The sequence below is a fragment of the Ursus maritimus genome, unplaced genomic scaffold, assembly GCF_017311325.1.
Source record: "Ursus maritimus isolate PB19 unplaced genomic scaffold, ASM1731132v1 scaffold_8, whole genome shotgun sequence".
NCBI classification, from domain to species: domain Eukaryota; kingdom Metazoa; phylum Chordata; class Mammalia; order Carnivora; family Ursidae; genus Ursus; species Ursus maritimus.
Window position 1 is genome coordinate 62443311 of NW_024426996.1, and position 21670 is coordinate 62464980.

The window sequence follows — 21670 nt, forward strand, 5'->3', positions numbered from 1 at the left end:
AAGTTAAAGAAATAACAAAATAGGACTTCAAGTGTTCCGTTACCCCAAGATTATTCCTTCATGCACATTCACAATTTAAGGCTCACAAATTACAGGAAGTTTCTCTTCGGGTTGTAAAACACAGTGTGAATCTTCTGTTTGTGGCAAGAACCACCTAACAGTGAGAGGAAATTTAGAGATTTTTGAAGTCGACGTTGATAAGATTCTAAAATGATGATTGATAAGGAAGTGTCTCAGTGCCTTTGCACCTGCTGCTCCCTGCACCTGGAAAGCTTTTCCCCAAGATACTGGCATAGCTAGTTTCTTCACTTCTTCAAGTCTTTGCTTAAATATTATACCTTCACAAAAAGATCCTCTCTGACCACCCCATCTAATGTAAACTCTTCTGGCTTTATTTCTCTCCATTGTATTTATCAGCCTCTACTATACTATAAAATTTACTATTTATTTTACTTATTGTTCAACCTCCCGCCAGAACAAAGTTAGCTCCAGGACGGGAGCAGGATTTTTGTCTGTTTTGTCATCAGCACCAAGAACAGAGCCTTGTATGGAGTTGGCACTTGGTACTTGTTTGAATGAATGTATGAACAAATGGAACCAGAAACACATGGTGTAAGAACCGCTCAGAGCGAGGCCTGTGCCAGCAAATCAAGACCTTGCTCCAAGGACAGGGGAGAGGGAGCAGGGGAGAGAAGAGCCCTGAAGAACTGGCTGTGAATATAGTTTAGTTCTACCTACTTTTGCACTATATATAAAAGATTCAACCTTTACATGCCCTTTGGGACTTGCTCCCATCACTCAGATTCTGGCTGCAGGGTTTATCCATGTGCACCTGTAAATTATGTTCATTTCTACTGCTGTATGGAATGTCATGTCAAGAAAGGTATAAAATGTATTCCATGGTTAGAGACATTTGGGTTGATTGCCAGGTTGAGGCTGTTTTGACCCATCTTGACGTGACCATTCTTATCAAGTTTCAGGTATAAATGTATATACATTTCTCTAGAAGGGCGGGCACTTCAATTTCGCCAGATATCAAACTGCCACCGAAGGTGACTCCCCCCAGCAACGAAGGGGGATCATCGTTACTCCACACCCTTGCCAGGGCTTGGTATTCTCAGACTCTTGCCAGAATGTTTGCCTTTCTAGTGATGGTAAAATGGAATCACCCTATGGTTTTATTCTGCATTTCCCTGGTTATGGATGAAGTTAAGAGCCCTTTGTAGGACACATTTTTGGTTTTTATTTCCTTCTTTCTCTGTTCCAAATGATCACGCCTGACTTGTTGCCAGCCATCTCAAATGTCTTCGTTCATATGCACCAGCCACGGAACAGACACGCGAGTAGTTCACAAATAATTCTAACTGAACTCTGGAATTACCAGAGTTTGGTCTCCACACTTCCCCCTCTTAAGTCAATTCTGCTTAGTTGGTCATTAACTCTCACTTAGAATCACAGTCTTCAGAAGTGGAAATTGTGGTAGCTAACATTTGGTGAGTGTTTATTATGTGCTGGGCTTTACAGATAAAAAAGGAATGAAAAACTTGCTATTTAAAACAACTTCCTGGGGCGCCTGGGTGGCTCAGTCGTTAAGCGTCTGCCTTCGGCTCAGGGCGTGATCCCGGCGTTCTGGGATCGAATCCCACATCGGGCTCCTCTGCTGGGAGTCTGCTTCTTCCTCTCCCACTCCCCCGCTTGTGTTCCCTCTCTCGCTGGCTGTCTCTCTGTCACATAAATAAATAAAATCTTTAAAAAAATAAAACAACAACTTCCTTCCAAAGAGAGGGAGTCTCTCATCTGGAGAGCCTTGTTCTGCTGAGCACCTTAGTTCAATTATGCAAAATGAGTGTGGAAGTAAAAACTAGAGAGAGCCCAACTGCTCTGCTAGAGAACTGAGAAGAATGTGGATTTTTGAAGTAATCTTGGAGGTAAGGGACGAGGAAGAGAGGCAGGCAGGAGCAGAGGAGAGAGGAAGGTCGGTCCACAGGGTGGGTGGATGGATCTCAAGATGGTGAAATGACCAAGGGATTCCTCAGTCTTCGGTTGAACAGTGTCCTTCCTTGTGTCCGGTACAGAGCACACAGTGCTTTATGAGTGGCTTGGGGTTTTTATTTGGTATTTGTAAAATTTTCTCATATGAAATAACACAGTGTTGGAGAGGGATACAGAAGCAGCTCCTAAACAAAGCAAATTCACCAGATGCTAAAATTCAGAAACAGGTGAGCGGAAGAATGTAAAGCGCCACCCCCTCCCCATTCATCTCATGTAGAAGATGATTCAAGGACATTCTATCTGAACTTAAGAAGGCACACTAAACTCTACCTCTGAAACTAATAATACACTATATGTTAATTAATTGATTTTAAATTTTAAAAAACTTAGTAGGGCAGCAAGACCCTAGGTGACAGCTAAGTAACACTTCCATTGTCTCTCCTTGATCTCGACAACTGTCCTGTAGAATGGGTACTAATATTATTCTCATACACAATTATAAGACCTCAAGGCTCCAAAAAGGACAAGTGATGTCCTATGAACAAAACTGGAATAGTTGGGGGCGCCTGGGTGGCACAGCGGTTAAGCATCTGCCTTCGGCTCAGGGCGTGATCCCGGCGTTATGGGATCAAGCCCCACATCAGGCTCTTCTGCTATGAGCCTGCTTCTTCCTCTCCCACTCCCCCTGCTTGTGTTCCCTCTCTCGCTGGCTGTCTCTATCTCTGTCAAATAAATAAATAAAATCTTTTTAAAAAAAACTGGAATAGTTGATTACTGTATTTCTAATTCATTTTGCAGACTAGCAGACCCTTCTAATTCCATCACATAGAAATGCTGGACACAATTTAAACCATCCCCCCCACCATGTTTAAATACTTGACCAAGCTTGAAAACTTGAAAAGAATCTCCCCAGGGTCTGGAGCAGGGAGCAGGAGCTAAAAGGAAAGAGTCCACATGAGTATTAGAACGAGGAGGCAGAGATTGGTGTGGAAACAACCAACCAGGATCTCAGCCCGTGAGAGGTGGAACCTGGACCTGAGCCCCCTCCTGCCTTGAGTTAAGGTTCTCTGTCTCTGAAACACGCAGCAGAAGTCCCTTCATTGGCCAGTGATGCGGAAAGGAGGTCAAACATCTCTCAGGGCCAGGGAAGGCAAAACAAAACAAAACAAAACAAAACAAAACAAAACACTACAAAGAAAGCAGAACTTGCATCTGCATCGTGCACAGGCAACTGATCAGAATCCACTACCAATGAAGCACAAGAACCCATTCTGAGAAACTTACATAAAACAGGCCTGCAATCTACAGGGTCCTGACCAAGTACATGTATTCCATTGAAAACCATTCCCACTGAAGATGAGCTCACAATACAAAATTACTAATCTCATGAAGTAAATAATCGCTGTGAGAGAGAATCAGCAAATATGACAAATGCAACAAAATTCAGAACCAAGAACTACAGATAGAAGGCAGTCTAAAAGAGACCTTAAAATCATGTCATCTGAATAGGCAATAACGTGAAGGAATAAAATGTGTTAAAGTAAGAAAGAAAATAAAATGAAAGAACACAACATGAAGAGAGGGACCATAAAATTTTTAAAAAGAATTCAACTGAACTTCTAGGAATAAAAAAAATAAAGTCATTAAAATTAAAAACTCAATTATCATATGGTTTCACTCATTTATGGAACATAACAAATCGCAGGGAGATTGGTAGGAGAAGGAAGGGAAAAATGAAGGGGGGGTAAACAGAAGGGGGAATGAACCACGAGAGACTATGGACTCTGGGAAACAAACTGAGGGCTTCAGAGGGGAGGGGGTGGGGGATTGGAATAGGCTGGTGATGGGTATTAAGGAGGGCACGTATTGCATGGAGCACTGGGTTTGATACGCAAATAATGAATCATGGAACACTACATCAAAAACTAAGGATGTACTGTATGGTGACTAACATAACATACTAAAAAATTATTATAAAAAAAATTTAAAACTCAGCAGACCCACATTTGAAGAGAGAACTAATGAACTGAATGGTAGATTTGAGAAAATCATCCAGAATGCAGCTCATGGCTGGGAGGTGGGAAATGTGAAAGCAATTAAGAGATGCATAATATAGAATGAAAAGATTCAGCGTACATTTAATAGGAGTCCCAGAGAAGGGAGAGAGACCCCAGGAGATACTAGTGGAGGTCCAGGCCAAATCAGTATGCAGGAGTGAATAGGTAAAGATTTTTTGAACATGAAAGTCTAAGATAATTTACTCTAACATTCCCTTACTAAAAGTAATACCAAAAGTGATTTCTCAGCAAGAAAGAAACTCAACCCAGAAGGAAAGAGTAGGATTCAAAAAGCAATGGTAAGCCAAGAAATTGATGAAAAAGTTGATAAATCTAATGTCAAATGTAAAATCACAGTAACAATGATGATGACCAACTGGGAGTTTTTTGTTTGGTTTTTGTTTGTTTGTTTGTTTTTTAAAGGTAGGGCCAAAATAGTACCCAACAATAATACAGAAGATGGGAGAGGGATTTAGGAGTTAAAGTATTCTTGGTTCCTTGTATTGTTTGCGATATGACAGGGCTATTGATTAGATCTAAACTTTTAACCATGCATGCTAACAATTAACCACAAAATGAATAGAAATCGAATGTATAACTTCCAAACAGGTGATGGGGAAAGAGGTGGGTGGAGAAGCAAAGAAAAATCATGGTGAATAGAAAAAAATAATAATCTAGTACAAACAAGTTCACACCTATCAGTAACCATAAGAAATACAAATGACCCTGGAGAAACCCTCCCACATAGACCCAGGGAAAAAATACACTAGGAGGTTCATTGCAGTATTGTTTGAAACAAACAAACAAAAAAGTTAGAAACAACCCAAATTTACCATCCTTAAGAGACTAGATAGATCCATTGCAGTGTAAGTTGGAACTCTCTAGAAGAGTTTAGAACAAATAAAACTGACATATATAAAATCAATTTTTATGTATCAATGTGGATAGGGCCCCAAAAAGTTAAAAAAAAAAAAAAACCCACAAGGTTTAGAATGATATCTACGTATAATGCCATTTGTTTAAACACTGAATGCTCCATATTGTTTATAAATAGTGAAACTACAAACACATGGATGGGAAGGATACACATGTTTCTGGGAACAGAAGGAGGAGAAAAGGAAGGGCTGCAAAAAAAAAAACCTTAATTTTGTCTTTAATATCTTATTTCTTTACAATTGTCTAAAGCAAAATATAGCAAAAGTTTATGTATTTAATCTAGTTGGTGGTTTATAATATTCTCTGTACTTTTAAAATATTTCATAATAAAAGAAGCATTTTTAGCCAAATATATAGAGTTGGGCTTTCATTTTTTAAGATTTATTTATTTATTGGGGGGGAGGGGCAGAGGGAGAGAGAAACTTAAGCAGACTCCATACTGAGCATGGAGCCCTATGCAGAGCTCGATCCCATGTCTCTGAGATCACAACTGAGCTGAAACCAAGAGCCGAAGGCTTAAACAACTGTGCCACCCAGACGCCCCAGAATTGGGCTTTCTAATCATTAAACTACACCTACATTTAAATTTTGTTGTATTTTAATTAAAAATTCATTTCCTTCGTCACACCGGCCACATCTCAAACGCTCACTAGGTAGTGGTGGCCGCTTTATTGGAAAGAGCAGTTTTAGAACATCTCCATCACTGCAGAAGCTGCGGACCATCCTGGTTCATCTCACATCTCATTATTTAATGCTGTAGGTAGATATTAAGGATAGTAATATGTAAAACATAGACCAAACATGCAGAGCATAGAGCATACCTACCCACCCCCATGGGAACTGGGTTAAGTTTTGTTATTGCTTTGTGTCGTGTTTTACCAAATGACTCGAAGTTCCCAGAAGGCTGATGTCCAGCTAATTGAGATTTTCCTACACTATTTCAATTGAAAATAGCCATAGTAATTTAGAGCCGGTAATAATGATAAGGTTGTTCCAACCACTATATATTTGGTTCCCTAACTATTGCAATTGCATCCAACATCTTCCCAAGGTATAAATCTGGTGAAATTAACACACAGAGAGACATTTCTCAGATTTTCTCATTTACTAAAGTAAGTGCTTTAAACAGTTATCTGAATGGTCTGTATTTCACTAGGAATCTCGACACAAAGGGCAACAACAGGAACTCATTACAAAAGCACTGAGAAGTTTGGAAAAGCAAGCTTTGGCTGCAAGAGGGAAGAGACTTGAGACTTTGCCCTCAGACCTCAGAATGATTGCATGTCATTAAACTCTTTTCACTGGGGCCCTAATTGACTTTCTCAATGGCACAAATTTTCCCGCATCTCCTCTAGCTGTCTCATCAAGGGTGACCCATGAGATACACCGAGGCAAAAGCGACTGGGTTCTGTACATACATGGCCACCAAAATACGGTGCTTTTTATCAACCATCATTGGGCTAACACATGAAAGATAACTTAGGATATAGAAGGCCTTGGGGGTATAAAACCACAGATGATGTGGCCCAAGGAGCAAGTCCATTTCAATACTGTAATTCCATGAATGGTTGTGATATACTCACTCATTCATTTGACAATCGTATTTTGAACACCTACGAGCCACCGGGCACTGTCTTACGGGATACTGAAGTATGGAGACAGATGTTGTCCCTGTCCTCAGTTTGCTGACAATCCACAAGAAAGGGCTTTGTCCTGGTAACTCATGAGTTAACCCTCGCAAACTGAAAAGCTAACATAGTGCTTTGAGGCTTGGCAAACTGTGGAGTTGGGCTCTCTCCGTAAAGAGAACTGAAGTCTTTGTAAAAGAGGAGGCCAAATTTCTTCCAAAATTGCAAGTCTTGGTGAAGAAAATCTCATCCTGGCCTTGCCACCATTTTGAGCCATAAGCATGGTTTTTATTAAACACCCAATTCTCCCTAATCCCACTGGGATAAATACGCAGTTACCAGCCCAGAGACTTTCTAAGGAGGACCCAAATTCTAACCAAGAGATCTAATTAGACGGAGAAATGAGATGTTCTGGGGTCTCAGGCCAAAGATGATAATGCTCATGGAGTAGGATGGAAGCACGCGTGGTGGCCTCTGTCCCCACGGGGAGGTGGCTGACCTCTATCACGTATCTTCTTGGTTTGAGGGGTCATTGACTCATCACTCATTCAGTCCTTGCAACAAATCTGCTAAGTGGGCATTCCCACTCCTATCCTACTGTGAGGAAAACAAGTTCGGAGAAGTGCCTTGGAGAGGCCCCTCAATGACTTAAGGTCACAAGTCGGGTGTGCCAGCTTGCCCTTCGTGTGCCAGGTTCACCACCTGCTCTGACTCTCTGGTAAGGATAACCTCTCAGGTCCCTTCCAGCGTCCTCCCAGTTCCTTCCCTATCATGCAGCAGGAAGTCAGGAGAAGCAGTTGAGCTGCTGATAATTAGGGGATTAGAAATGTAACCCCAAAGGAACACTGTTTCATGAGTCCCTTTTTAGGGCTTTCAAGTTTCATTCACTTGATAAGGTAATGAGAGAATAAAACCCATCAAGGCCTTTGATCACCTTCGTATCCAGAAAGCAGTGATCTCTTCTTCATCATTGTATCTTGTGGACAGATTAAGTATTAAATTATAAAAACTAATCTGCTCTAATATCAGGAATAATGTCAACTTTGATAAAGTTTTACATGCCATGGAGATCGCTTTCAAAAGGACCCGATTTGACTCGATGAATAATTTAACGATTTTTTCTGGCAGAGACACTGATGAATAAAAGACACTGTCTCCCAAAATAATCTCAGGAGGAAAGATTTCCTTCCTCCTGCGATTTCTGTTTCTCCTGAGGTTTGATGGGCTATCCCACCCTTTGTCCCTATTAATGCCTGGTGGGTGGAGATTTATAGCTTTTCAAGTAAACACTGCTTATTTTGATGCGAAGATGTGAATCCAAATCCCTGTCCAGGGCATCAAGGGGAGAGATGCTTCCCGTATGCTCATGCCTGGGCAGGCATGAGGACTGCAAAGATCAAGAGTATATGGCCTTCACCCATGGCAGATTTTAAGGTCTGGGGGGACCAAGGCTGCAAACAAACAGAGAATCCAATTCAAGATGAACAATGTGCTAGGAGCCCAGATGGGTGTCAGAGAAGCTTCTAGAGAAGTAAGGGAGGCATAGGGAGGGCAGAACCTGGGGGAAAGACACAGCATGGTACCTTCCAGGAACTGCTTACACCTGAGGCCTCCTGGAGCACAGCACGGTGAAGAAGTAGACAGCAGCCACGTTGTAGAGAGACCTCCAAGCCTGGGAAGAAACTTGGTCTTTCCCCTGAGGGCTTCGATTCAGCCGGCCTCGAATGGGGCCCAGAAATCTGAATTTTGAAAAAATCACCCCATGAGAGTGGACTCCATTTTTTGACCTCATGTTTTCATGAGCAACCTCCCTAGGACAGTATCAGACTCATGCCTCATTTTTAGAAAGGATATTTTGCAGCACCACCTTTGCTCTCGTGAAATGGAATGTGCAGGCGATATAACCTGCCAGAGAAATATATATATATAATTTTTTTTAAGATTTTATTTTTTAAGTGAGCTCTACACCCAACGTGGGGCTCGAACTCACAACCCCGAGATCAAGAGTCATCTGCTCTACCGATTGAGCCAGCCAGGCACCCCAGAAAAAAAAAAAATTTTTTTTAATGATGATATTACCCTCACTGTAATATAAGAGATAAAAAGAGGGTAATTTTGAATAAAATGCATTTCAGTATGTAAATATTGGGGCACAAGTCTACCAGAAGTGAAAACGAAGCAGCCAGATGTCAGTACCTATATGTGGAAACACAGTGAACGCAACAGCGACCGAGACTGACAATACAGTGGTGACAATGACAATGACATAGTTGGATTGTACCATCATGAAAATACCTCAGCAGACATTATCATCAGTGACATCATTTTCTGAGATATTAACAATCCTCAGATAATTCCTCAATCCACCAAATTGTAATCAACTCTCAATTCTCGTCGTATGTGCTTCTCTAGAAAATTCAGTGGAAAATGTTTATCAAAACTGTGCCACCTTCAATAAAAAACAAAAACTGCAAAAAGTGCTCTCATTAAGTAACCACAGAGCTATGTTCTAGACGCGGGTAATTAGAAGCATCATTCGCCTGTATTCATGTCTGGTGGGATCCCTGCAGGACTAAGGAGAGCTCTTCAGTGTGCAGCATTGTTCCCCATGGTGTGACGCCTGGCACCACTGGCCCCATCCATGAACTGCCTTAGCACCCCAACAAGAACAAAGCACCTCAGGGAATGGAACCACCCTGTTGGTGGGGGGCAGTGCCTCTGGTCTCTGCCCTCACCCTTTCCTGCTTCTTCCCCGTGGGAAGAGGGGGAGTTGCTATTTGACTAGTGCTTTGGGGAGGATATTCTCTACCGGAGGAAGCCCACTGGAGGATACGTGCTTTCTGGACTGCTCTCCAGCCAGACAGAAATGCTTACAAAGGCTAGCGCAGCATTGGGCTGGTGGGCAAGTCAGCTCTGGAAAGGATAGCAAGCCCCTTTGGCTGCCGATTTAAAGCCATGTTCTCCCATCAGCCTGGTCCGTAATAAAGCTTTTTACTCTCTGTTTCCTGCGTTTCATTTCTCAATTGCTGGAAAGAAGCAGGGAGAGAAGAATAGGAGAGGAGAATACAATGTCGTTTACCAACCCCCCACGCACACCTCATTTGGAGGAAGGGTAGTTACTGTTACTTCTAGGATAATAACTGTTGCCATCCGGATAGCGTTGTGGAGGGAGACCAGAGGAGGCCAAGTCAGAGCCCCTGAAGAACCTCAACAGCTGAGGAGGTGGTTTGCAAACCATGGTGGTTTGCAAACTGCGCCTCTCAGAGCCCCAGGATCGGGAGACGTGCCCTCAGAGCTTCTGGGGGAGGAGCTGGGGAGGGAAAGGTGCTACCCCTACACCACCAGCCCCTGTGTTCAAACACAGCAGCTGGGGTGTTCTGGATTTTTTTTTTTTTTATAGCAGGCTTGGAGGTACATAAAGTTTCCTCTGTTAAAAAAAAAAAAAGATTTCACTGCAAAAAATTTTTTTGGAAACTACGGATTTAAACAATGGGCAGAGAAAAGAGCAACTCATAAAGGAGTGTGAGAGGATTTGCCAAGCGTGCAAGAGAAGGGAGGGCTATTCTCTGACCGGGAAGCCTAAGGAGTGGAGCATTTCGGGAAGGAGGGAACGCTCAAAGGTACAAGGGCTAGGAGGACAGCGGCTAGGATGAGGACAGAAACGTGACCAGAGGGTCTCCTGACACTGTGATCTCGACAGGAACAGGCTCAGTGGAGGGCCAAGGGCCAACTGTGACAAAAGAGGTGAGGAAGTTGAGACAGTCTTTTTTTTTTTTTTTTAAGATTTTATTTATTTATTTGATAGAGAGAGAGCACAAGCAGGGGCAGAGGGAGAAGCAGTCTCCCCGCTGAGCCGGGAGCCAGATGTGGGACTCGATCCCAGGACCCTGGGATCAAGACCTGAGCTGAAGGTAGACACTTAACCGACTGAGCCACCCGGGTGCCCCGAGACAGTCTTGACTCCATCACGCAAAAGGTGATGGAGATTGCCCGGCATCGGTTTCCCCAGTTCCGTTGGGTTGTCAAACGGATGCACGCACACAGGAAATACAATCGCTGTCCTGTGCTGGACAATGGAGTATGATTTGCGGTAGAAATGGAGAAATCCTTTTTCAAAGAGAGTAGCAGAAATAGAAGGAGCAGGGGGCAAGGAGGAGCACAGGCACTTCCTTCCTTGGCTTCTTTCCTGGAAGGGCTAGGTGGTTTGTTTTTTGTCCTCCCCCTCTCCCCGCCCATATTAGAAAGAACATTAATCTTTCGAAGAAGTCTGTGTCTCAGATGGGAGCTGCAGTTAACAATGTATTAATGAATGTCGGACCAGCAGGAGAGAATGGCTCCTCCTTCCCTATACTCCATATCCCGCTGGTAGCAAGGACATAAATGCCGCTGACTGGCTGCCTAATGGCCCATGGAAGTCACTTAGGTGACATCATTAGTGTTGGAGACTTCAAAAGAGCTTCTTCCTTCATTCTTCCAGAAAACTACTGGAAAGAATCAGAAAGAAACAGACAAAATGAAATCTCAAGTGACACTGGGAAAGTTCCAGGGGAAAGAAATTAAGAATCCTAAGCATCATTTTGCAAAGTGCAGCTCTGAAATTCAAATTCTGTCTGACCTCCCCCATCCGAGTGCATGGTGAAGGGTCAGAAATATTTGCATGGCCTTCTGAACTCCACCAGACCAACAACCTGCAAGAGACACATGAGGCCATGGGAAGGCACGAAGACCAAGTTCTTCTGCCACTAGCTTTAATTTTATGAGCGACCCTGCTTTCCACCAGACACGTTCCCTGAGTCTCCCACTCTTCAGCAAAACTGACTTTATGGACCTCTGCGTGCACGATTCATTAGAGCTTGGCGCAGTGCTCCACCAACAGAGAGGCAGCTCAAGGGGAAGGTAGGGATAGGCACCTCGTGTACGCTATTGGCTATAACCTCATAACAACCGTGAGAGGCGCTGCGACCCATGTCGTAGATGGGGATAAAGAAGACCCCCCCCCAAAAAAAACCCCATAGGTCGCTGGCATAAGGCCTCCCAGCTGATAAGTGGAGGAGTTAAGCCAAGAATGGAGATATGTCTGGCTCTAAAAAATATGGAATGATGAATGTCTGAGAAAATAATCCAATGAATGATAAAGGAATAATGAATGAGCATTATTATATATTTTAGAAATGTAAAAGTTCCCACTTTGGGACTTCTTTTTTTCTCCCTGTTTTCTTCGAGAGTCACTTCTTTGTCCATAAGCAACTGTTGGTCAAACAGTCATGTTCGTGGTGGGATATTTAATGCTCAAAAAGGCATAACTAGGCAAATTCTGGCACCTTCTTTCTACAGCACCATAACCATGCAAGATCAGTAGATCTTAAAGTATCCAGCAAATATTAAGTAAAGGGCAGATAGAGAACATCGTTTGTGGTTAAATAAATTTTTATATATCCACAAATGGCTATACGATTTTTATATATCCAATTTTTATACATCCAAAAAGTGGAATGCAATGAAACCATCAAGAACATGACATTTACGGGCGCCTGGGTGGCTCAGTTGTTAAGCGTCTGCCTTCGGCTCAGATCATGATCCCAGGGTCTTGGGATCGAGCCCTGCATCGGGCTCCCTGATCAGTGGGAAGCCTGCTTCTCCCTCTCCCATTCTCCCTGCTTGTGTTCCCTCTCTCGCTGTGTGTCTCTCTGTCAAATAAATAAAATCTTTAAAAAAAAAACGAAAAAAAAAGAACATGCCATTTAGGAGTTACGAATGGCGTATTATAATGCTAAATGGGAAGGATATGTACGTGTACAATACAACAATAATTGACATGGAGGGTTGGAATTAGAGACAATAGTTTTTCTTTTTTTAATACTTTCTTGGGTTTCCCATATTTCCTTCAATTAGGATTTATGATTTTTAGAATGAGAAATTACATCAAACTTTCCACTGGCATTGAGCACTTGCCAAAATGAGCTCACTGGTGTTCACCTTTCTGTGGGGCATGGTGTGTTCAGAAACCTCAGATCACCCTCTGCTCCCTTTTTCTGTGAACACCCCGGCTCCTTGGTCCTGGTTCCCCCATTATAGGACATCGCACCATTTTGCCTGTCCCTTGAATGGCTTTGGCTAGAGGCTGAGGCCTCCAGGCACTACCACTAAAGTCAGCTTTCTTCCTGCCTTGGTATTTTCCACAGTTGGGGTTTAGAACTAGGGGCTGAGGGCTCATTATACCCCCAGCTAAGCATCTCCCAGCGGGTGCTGGTTCCCTGAAGGGGCTCTGAGAGCCAGCTCCAGCATTCCTGAGGAGACCAGTGCCTCTCTCCTGTTGATCCCCATGGAGCTGACATTGGAATTGACATCCATTCATTGTTTTACAGTGTTTTTCTCTGTGTCTCTTTGAAGTTCCTCAGGAGCGCTTATCCAGTTTAACTCATGAGCAAATTGAGGATTCGGAGGTTATATGACGTCCCAAGGTCCTGTGGCTAAAAGAGCGCGGTCGTAAAACTGGAACCTCAGGGCTTCTGGGTCTGAATCCCATATGCCTTGCAGGGTGGGGTCTGAAAGGTGCCCCTGGAGGGACTTCATGCACCATCGAGAGCCACCTAGTTCGGCCTGAAGGATCTGTCATTCCGGTCACCAAGAGCCCCTTTGGTGACAGCCAAGGTGTTAACAAGTACCCAATGCTCACTCGAAAATTCCAGACTAGCAGCCAGGGTCTCTGGCAAAGCTGAGTAAGATCACCGGTAGTCCCAGGAACCATTTCTAAAATTGACTTTCTGCCTCTGAAAGGGAGGGGAGAACAAAAGGCAAAACCCAGTAACAACTCAACATCATTACTCGTCCAGGAAAGACAAACTAAAATCCTTATGAGATAACCCCTACGTATGTACCAGAGTGGCTAAAGTTTGGGGGGGGGTTGTTTTGTTTTGTTTTGTTTTTTAGAGATTTATTTATTTATTTGAGAGAAAGAGCACACATGCATAAGCAGGGAGTAGAGGCAGGGGGAGAAACGGACTCCCTGCTGAGCAAGGAGCCCGATGCAGGACTCGATGCCAGGTCCTTGGGGTCATGACCTGAGCCTAAGGCAGACACTTAACTGGAGAGCCACCCAGGCAATGCTAGAATGGCTTATGTTTTAAAGCCTTACAGTACCAAGCATTGGCAAGAAAGTAGAGCAAGGAAACTCTCAAACACTGCAGACGGAAGGGTAAACTGGTTCAACCAGTGATAAAACTATTTGGCATCATCTACTGAAGACAAACCAAATCTATTCCTAGGTACATATCCAAGGGAAATGAGAGCATACGTCCACTAAAATATATGTACATGAATGATCATAGCAGCTTACTAATTAGTAGCAAAAAAAAACCCCAAAACAAAAACAAAAAAACAGGAAATAACCCAATGGCCATCAACGGGAAAGTGAATAAATAAATTGTAGTGTACCCACGCAACACACACACACAAAATGACTGCTACCCAGATGGACGAGGATGAAACTCACACATTACGTTGAGTGAAGAAGCCAGACACAAAAGATGACGACACAGTGTATGAGTCATGAGAACTAACTGTTACATTTTCAGGAATTTTGCAAGCCGATTGTTAAATGCAGCCTTATTAAAAATCAAATGATATAAACTTACAACTGAGTAAATTAAATTTAAAACAAAGGTAGTAAATTTTCAAAGTTCTTCGCTGCCTAATTCTTTCACTACATTTTTACTATGTATCTATGCATTTGAGGCAATTTACATCGCTTGCATCTGCGTGATGAAGCACCATATAACCGTGTTCCGCTGCACATCCATTCTCAACTCCGTGTTCAGTGACCTCACCCTGACAGTTTCAAATCAGTGGTGGTGTTTGCCAGCGAAACTGACAAAAGCCACAAATCACGCTTCGTTATTATTATTTTACTATTGTTACCAATGTTGGAGAGCCTGTTGTCAAGCACCTGCCAGCAAGCCACAAGCACGATTTCATTTTTATGAATTCATGCATAGGAAAAACTAATACATGTTACTAGAAGTCAGCGAGGAGAGTCCGTGGAGGGGCGGCCTCCTGCCCGGGATGAGGCACGTGGGAATCCTACAGAGGATGGTAACCTTCCACATTTTGATCATGGTGACAGTTCCATGGGTGTAAACGTATGTACGCACTTTCCTGTATGTAGTCAGTGATACTTCAGTTTAAAAAATAAATTAAAAAAAAAATTTTTTTCCCAAAACTGCTACCCTTCAGGGAGCCCCCTCTGTAGGAAGGCGGGAGGTTTGGCCGTCCCCACAATATCTCTTGTTCCATCTCTGTAAGACCACCCGAGAAGGAGAAGAAGTCTCCTGTGACTATTTCCTGTGACTTCCGGAGAACAGGACCCACACTGGGTCAACCTTTATAATTAGCCACAAGTCCTCACACGGTACAGATAATGAACAATGACTAATGCTTTTTGACTACTGTTCTAAGTGCCTCACCTGGGTTAACTCATTTCACCCCCTCAAATCCGAGGGGACTTTTGTCTCGTTTTTCAGATAAGGCAAGGAGGTTAAGGCCATGCAGCTGGGAGACGGCAGTCAGGATTTCAACCCAAAGAACCTGCCTTTGGTGCCTGTGTTAATCACTCACCCTTCTGACAATAAATAATTAAAATAAGCTATTAAGTTGTGAAGCAGTTATCACTCAGATAGCATGGCATGGTGTCCTCTTCTAGGCCTCCATGGCCTGTACCTGTGAAAAGAGATAGGAGAAGGTCCAAACACTTGGCCTCAGGGGCCTACGTTCCTGCCCCTCCCAACATGGTGGGCATGTTCCGGAACTTGTCTGATGTGAAGTTAAGTTTAGCAACAATAAACATCATCAGCTGTAAATGAACCAAACAGGGAAACTGGACTGGCAATTTTGGGGGTGCAATTTGGTTAGCTATGCCCAGCGAGGCCACCTGTTCCATCTGAGAAATGGAAACTCAAAGATAACACATTACCATTGAATTTGCCAGGTTGAGTCTAGCTTCCCTGGTAAGAGAACTATCGAGATTCTAATGTGTAGCTGTTGTCTCTGGAAATTAATTGTCATGACCCCACCCTGTCTGGGCATGCAACTCTCCTCACACACAAATAAATCTGTAATATGACCTAGGCACAATGAAATCCACTCATCCCTGAATGAACCTGGGTGACTTACAGAGTCATAGGTGGGCAGAAGTGGGAGGTGTGTTACGGTTTATCGAGTCCTTGCTTTTCTGGTGAGAAGCGTGAGGTGCAGAGTGGGATTGGCTAAAGGGACCTCATGAATAGGTCTGACGACCCGACCTCCAGACCCACCGCTAAGCCCACTGCAATGTCCAATGTGTTTGGTGGCCAGAAGTGTTTCTCCAGCATCTCAGACCTGTGTGTCATGACCAAGCCTCACCAATGGCCGGCTCCACCATGATCACACAGTCTCAGTGACAGTAGTCACTGAATGCCTCTTTTGGTGCCAGCACTGTGCCTGATCGGCTTTTCAGTTTCTGGATCTTGTCTATGGAAGAGTCCTGTCTAGTGCCAGGCACAAAGAGGCTGTGGGGGGACTGTAGATGGGTCCAGAAAAATCTGGGAAGCCAACCGGAGCCCGTCTCGGGCTGCCGGTGGTAGTGGGGCTCTGGTGGGTGGCTATAAGGAGGCTTGCATGGATCGAGCTCCCAGAGCCAAGCACAGGGGAGGATTCCTGGCAGCGGGAAACGCCCCTCTCCTTAGCTTTTCTCCAAACCTTCACACAGCCTTCCCTCTTCTCAGATCCTACTTCTCCTCTTCTCCATCTCATCTCTCTCTCTCCTCCGGAGAGAACCGAAATAAATCAGTGATGTGGCACGAAGGGGAGGCTCTGGTGTTACATATGCCCGTATACCTACCTAAGACCCTGACCAGCTTACTGATTGGTCTCTAAGGAATCCTGATCCAGAAAGTTGGGGAGTTTCAAAAGGCTCTAAGAGCATTTGGGAGAGGTTAGCTCCATGCTTGTAATTGTATATACACACACATACACTATTTGTCTTGGTGTGATAGGCTCACCAGGAAAAAAAAAAAAAAAGTTAAACTTCCCCTTCATTATCTCACCCTCAACCTCCCCCAGCCCCCGGAAAGAGAGATCAGGCTTTTAATTCTGGCAATTTGCCCCCGGATGCAATTGAAGGGCATTTTGGACTCCTAGGGTCCTTGATCTCCCAGCCTTTACATAAGATGGTCTTTCCACCTGGCTCTACTTTCTCTTTCTTCTTCTTTATCTGGCTAATTCCTATTAATAGATTAAGACTCGGATCAAAAGTCCCTTCTTCCTAGAAGCCAGAGATGCCCACCTGCTCCAAGAGTCCCTTAGCCTCATTGCAGTCTTGCCCTTAACCCCTTGGACACAGCCTCATCTTTGGGAGTTTCTGCTTTGTCATCGCTTTCAGGACCTCATGAATAGCTGTATCCGCTGGTCTAGCAGGACACCTGGCACAGAGCGGATAGACGCCTGTGACAGAATACCTTCAGGTCAGTGGTAGCAGGACGATAAAATGCACTGATCCACACTAAAGTGTGGGTGACTTATAGTCGCCTTCCCCAGGTGACTTCGCTCCCTGCAAACTCCTCACCGCCCCCACCCCTGCTCAAATCACCCTCCCTTAAAGAAGAGGGGAAAGCTGCAATTGGTGAAATCACTGGGTCTTGTGATTCCCTTTTTTAGATAATAGAACCAGGGCTCAGAGTCCATAGCTCATCCTTGGTGACCCCAGGCTAATCCAAAGTGAGCAAGAACGTGACAGCCAGGGTGAGCTTCAGAAGTATGAGAGCTCTTTACCAAGACTCGAAAACACATTCTGTGATCACTCGTTCCTTCTGCTGAGACCCTTTGGACTAACCCCCCACCCCCACAAAGGGGTAAGGCCCTTCTGGGTCCTTATATCAAATCACATATTGCCTACTTGCTCAGACCTACCCACGACTGAGCCAAAGAGGCAACACAAATAAAAGGCACAAAGGGCCTGGTCATCCTGGGGGATGTATTCCTTCTAGTCTTCAGAAGACAATAGCCCTTTAAGGATTTACCCCCACGGGGAACTACAAATTACTGTAGGTGCCTCTTGAAAGCCCAAGACAAAATGCCCCACAGGGAGAAAATAAACAAGAGCTATTTCATTTTATGTGGATTCTGACTTTTAAAGTGTCCTTCCCTTCTAATAAGATTTTTTTTGCATTTTTTTTCCTGCCTCCAATTTGTCTGCTTTATTGTTACTGTGGGAAATGCAGTCCCATGAACGCACTCCAATCAGGAGCCAACGGAGGCATGTGAGGCATTCACAAAGAAAAATACTACTAACAGGTGGCGCTGAGAGCTCGGCACGTGCCAGACGCGGCTCCAAGTGCTTTCTGTGTGAGAATGGAGCGCGCCACACAAGAACTCTATGCCGTGGGTACCTTTGTGTAGGATGTGCTTTGCAGGAGAGGTGACCTAGCACAGAGAGGTGAAACAACTTGCCCAAGGGCGCACAGAGCTTGCGAGAGGCAGAACAAGGCTTCAAGCCCAGGCAGCCTGGGTCCAAAGCCACAGTCCCAACTACGGGTCATTTAGCAAAGCAAAGGATCACGGTCCCTCTGCTGGAACGAAGCAGAGCACACAGAGTAGCAAGACATTTGGGCGTCAAGACCTGGGCTGGCCTGACGGAGGAAGGCGAGCAAACATTCCTCTGGGCAGGGACTTATTTATTCTCAATCATGGGACAGAGCGCCTGGGGCAAGTCAGACAGAGCTGGAGAAGACTTCAGGAGCCCTGAGAGCAGGGTTCAGAGAGAGGGTAGGACTTTGCACTCAGACAGACCACAGCCCCATTTCTCCACTCACTCATGAGGCGGTAACTTTTGGTAAATTGTGTAAATTCTCTGCATCTCAGTTTTCTCATTTGCGAGATGGGGAAACAGCTATCCATCTTCAAGCACCGCAAGGAGAACCCAAGGAGAAAATACAGCAGCCAGGCACTGGGGACACAGGATCGTCTTTCCCTTCTGTCCCAGGAGGTACCTGCCATCCTCCTCACACCACCACCCATGGCCTGATCAGCCCCAGCTCATCGGCATGGTGCACTTTGTTCCCCTGTCTCCCGGGCTCAGACAGGCTTCATAGATAGGATGTGGACTTTGACATAGAATCAATATATTAATCTGAAGCCTGGCTCTGACGTTCACTAGTTTGAGCAAGTGGCCTTCTGTCTTTGAGCCTCCCTCGCCCAATGAGTGAAATGGAGATGGCAATGACACCTATTTCGGGGGCCCTCGGTGAGCATGCATGAGTGAGAGCCCTGCAAGCAGTTAGCTACATGAATTTCCCTCTCACTTCCAGCCTTTATTAAACTAAAAGCTGTTTCCCTAAATTTCCTACCCTTTGACCAAACTGAGACCCTGCATTGCTTTCCAAACGCTGCTGTGAGAAAGTACCACAGACCGGGGGAGCTTAAACATCAGAGATGTACTGTGTCACGGCTTGAAGGCTGGAAGTCCTAGGTCAGGGGGTTGGCAGGGCTGGTTCCTTGCAAGGGCTGTGAAGGAGAATCTGTCCTGTGCCTCTCTCCTAGCTTCTGGTGGCCTCAGGCATCCCGTGGTAGATGGCTGTCCTCTCTGCTCTGTCTTCAGAGCAAGTTCCCTCTATGCTTGTTTGTCTTGTGTCCAAATTTCCCTTTTTATAAGGACACTAGTCATATTGGATTAGGGTGTGCCCTAACGACCTCATCTGAACTTGATCATCTGCAAAGACCCCATTTACAAAAGGCCACATTTACAAGTCATGGGGGTTAAGACTTTAATACCTTTGCGGGTAGGTAAGGGGTCAGGGTGGGACACAGTTCAGCCCATGCCATGCACTATGGAATTAGGCCAAAGAAGCCAACTTCTTCCTCCAAACATCACAACTTAGAGCACTTAAACACAACCATCTTGTCTCCACTTTGCCTCCCTTTTCCTTGTCTGGGGAGATTGGTCTTATTGGCCACAATTTCCAAATGGCTCAGAGTCTCAGGAACTGTTCTCTGGACACACTCAACTTTGGTAGGATCCTTTTTTAGTTCCATTCCCAGAACAGAACATGTTTCTCCATACTCAGCGTGACTGCAGGGAACACAGTGAATCCAGCACTTGCCAAGAAAAAGAAATTCTCATTCAGTGAATGCAGTCCATCAGGCTGGTTTTCCCTAGGCTGCCCCTGCAATTGAATTTTTGAACTTGGGTGCAGGAGTTTATATTGAAAGCTTGTTGGTGAGAATCTAATGATTCTAAACACTTTGGCATCTGGATTCTGCCATCTGTTATATCGCCCTCCCCTCTCAGTGTTGTTCTGTCTGAGTCTTGTCAGCATGCCTTTCCCATCTTTCTCTCCAGGTCATCAGTGAGACTACGGAGAGCATGCGTTCACAAAGAGGGTGACATTACCCCCAAAAGGGCAGAAACCACCTTGCTCTTTTTATGTATAAAGCATAGATATCCTTTTAGTACGTAAATGCGCATAGGGTGTATCATCTGTGGTGTTAAAATTTCCTAAGAGGGATGGGTATTTGGGAAACAGTGTCTAATAAAGCTCCTTAAGGGGACAATAATGAAAAAAATGGTTGAGAAACACTAGTCTAGAGGATAAGACTCAGAGCAAACATCACAAGTCCACTGGAGGTCTCCCCAGAGCGGCCAAGACCCATCAGTACGATTCACTAACTGCAGCAGGGTCCCTCCACTTTGATCACAGCTGGCTGACCATTTTCAGATAGGCAGGAATCCATACATGTTTTAATATATTCTAATACATTATGCGACAAAACTTTCAACAACTAACAAAGAGGACACGTAGATTAACATATACCTCAGTTCCAAATGGTCATTAAGTCACTCATTCATTCGTTCATTTATTCATCATTCAACAAATTCTCTATTGAGTGCCTGCAAAATGGCAGACGATGGTCTAGGAGCTGGGGAATGCAACAACAAACAAAAGAGAGAAAAATCTGCACTTTCATGGAGCTTGCACTCTAGAAAGGGTTGGGGTGAGGGAAAGACTGTCAACATACAAATAATAACAATAATAATAATAATTCAACTCTAGAGTATTGTCAGGTGGAGATGAAGTTCCATGGAGGACCTGAAAGCGATGGTCTGAGGGAATTCTTCTTTTGGTGTAACTATTCTACAAGAAACTGTAATGATGGATACATGACATACACATTGGTCAAAACCCATAGACGTGTCCAACATCAAGAGTGAACTTCAACATAAACTAGGGACTATAGTTAATGATAATGTATTGGTATTGGTTTAGCAGTTGTAACAAAAATGCCGCATGAATGCAAGATGTTAATAATAGGAGAGACTGTGGGGGTGGAGGCGGGTGAGTATATTGAACTCTATGTACTATCTGCTCAGTTATTCTGTAAAGTTAACCCTGGACTAAATAAATAAAGTTTTTTTTTTCCTAAGCTGTGGTCTGAACCCATGCAAAAATACAGAAAAAGGGAGCAATCACCTCCAGTATGCTCGGAGTGGGAAGGTTTGGCAAGAAGAGAGCGTGGAAGGGAATGGGAGTGTGAGTAAGGCTGACTTTCACTGGGTGAGACGAATCCATGTGCCGAAAGGAATCAGGTGAAACAGCAGGACCAGGAAGCCAGAGGAGGAACGGATTCCAAGAAATGAGGTGCAACCACGAGAGTAGAGGAGCTCAAGGAGGCTGCTCACAGCAGTTCTGGAAAGAGCTTTCATCCTAAATAGAGAAGCTACCCCGATTCAAGAAGGAGAAGGAGAGGGAGCCGAGTTGTGATGAAGCTTAAAGGGAGGTTCAGGGCCAGAAACAAGGGAGATGCGAGTCAGTGCACAGAGCAGAATTTAGGAATTAGGACCTGGGAGGAAAAGGTGTGCAATTTTTAATATCTTTCTCCCAGACACAGTTTCCAGCTTACAATGAATTACAATGCGTTTTATGAGTTTTCCGAACTACACTGAACTATGAGAAATAACAAGGAAGAAAAGGCCTACTTTATTACGCCTAGATTACCTCATCACAGGAGTCCGAACAGCTGGTTAGCTGC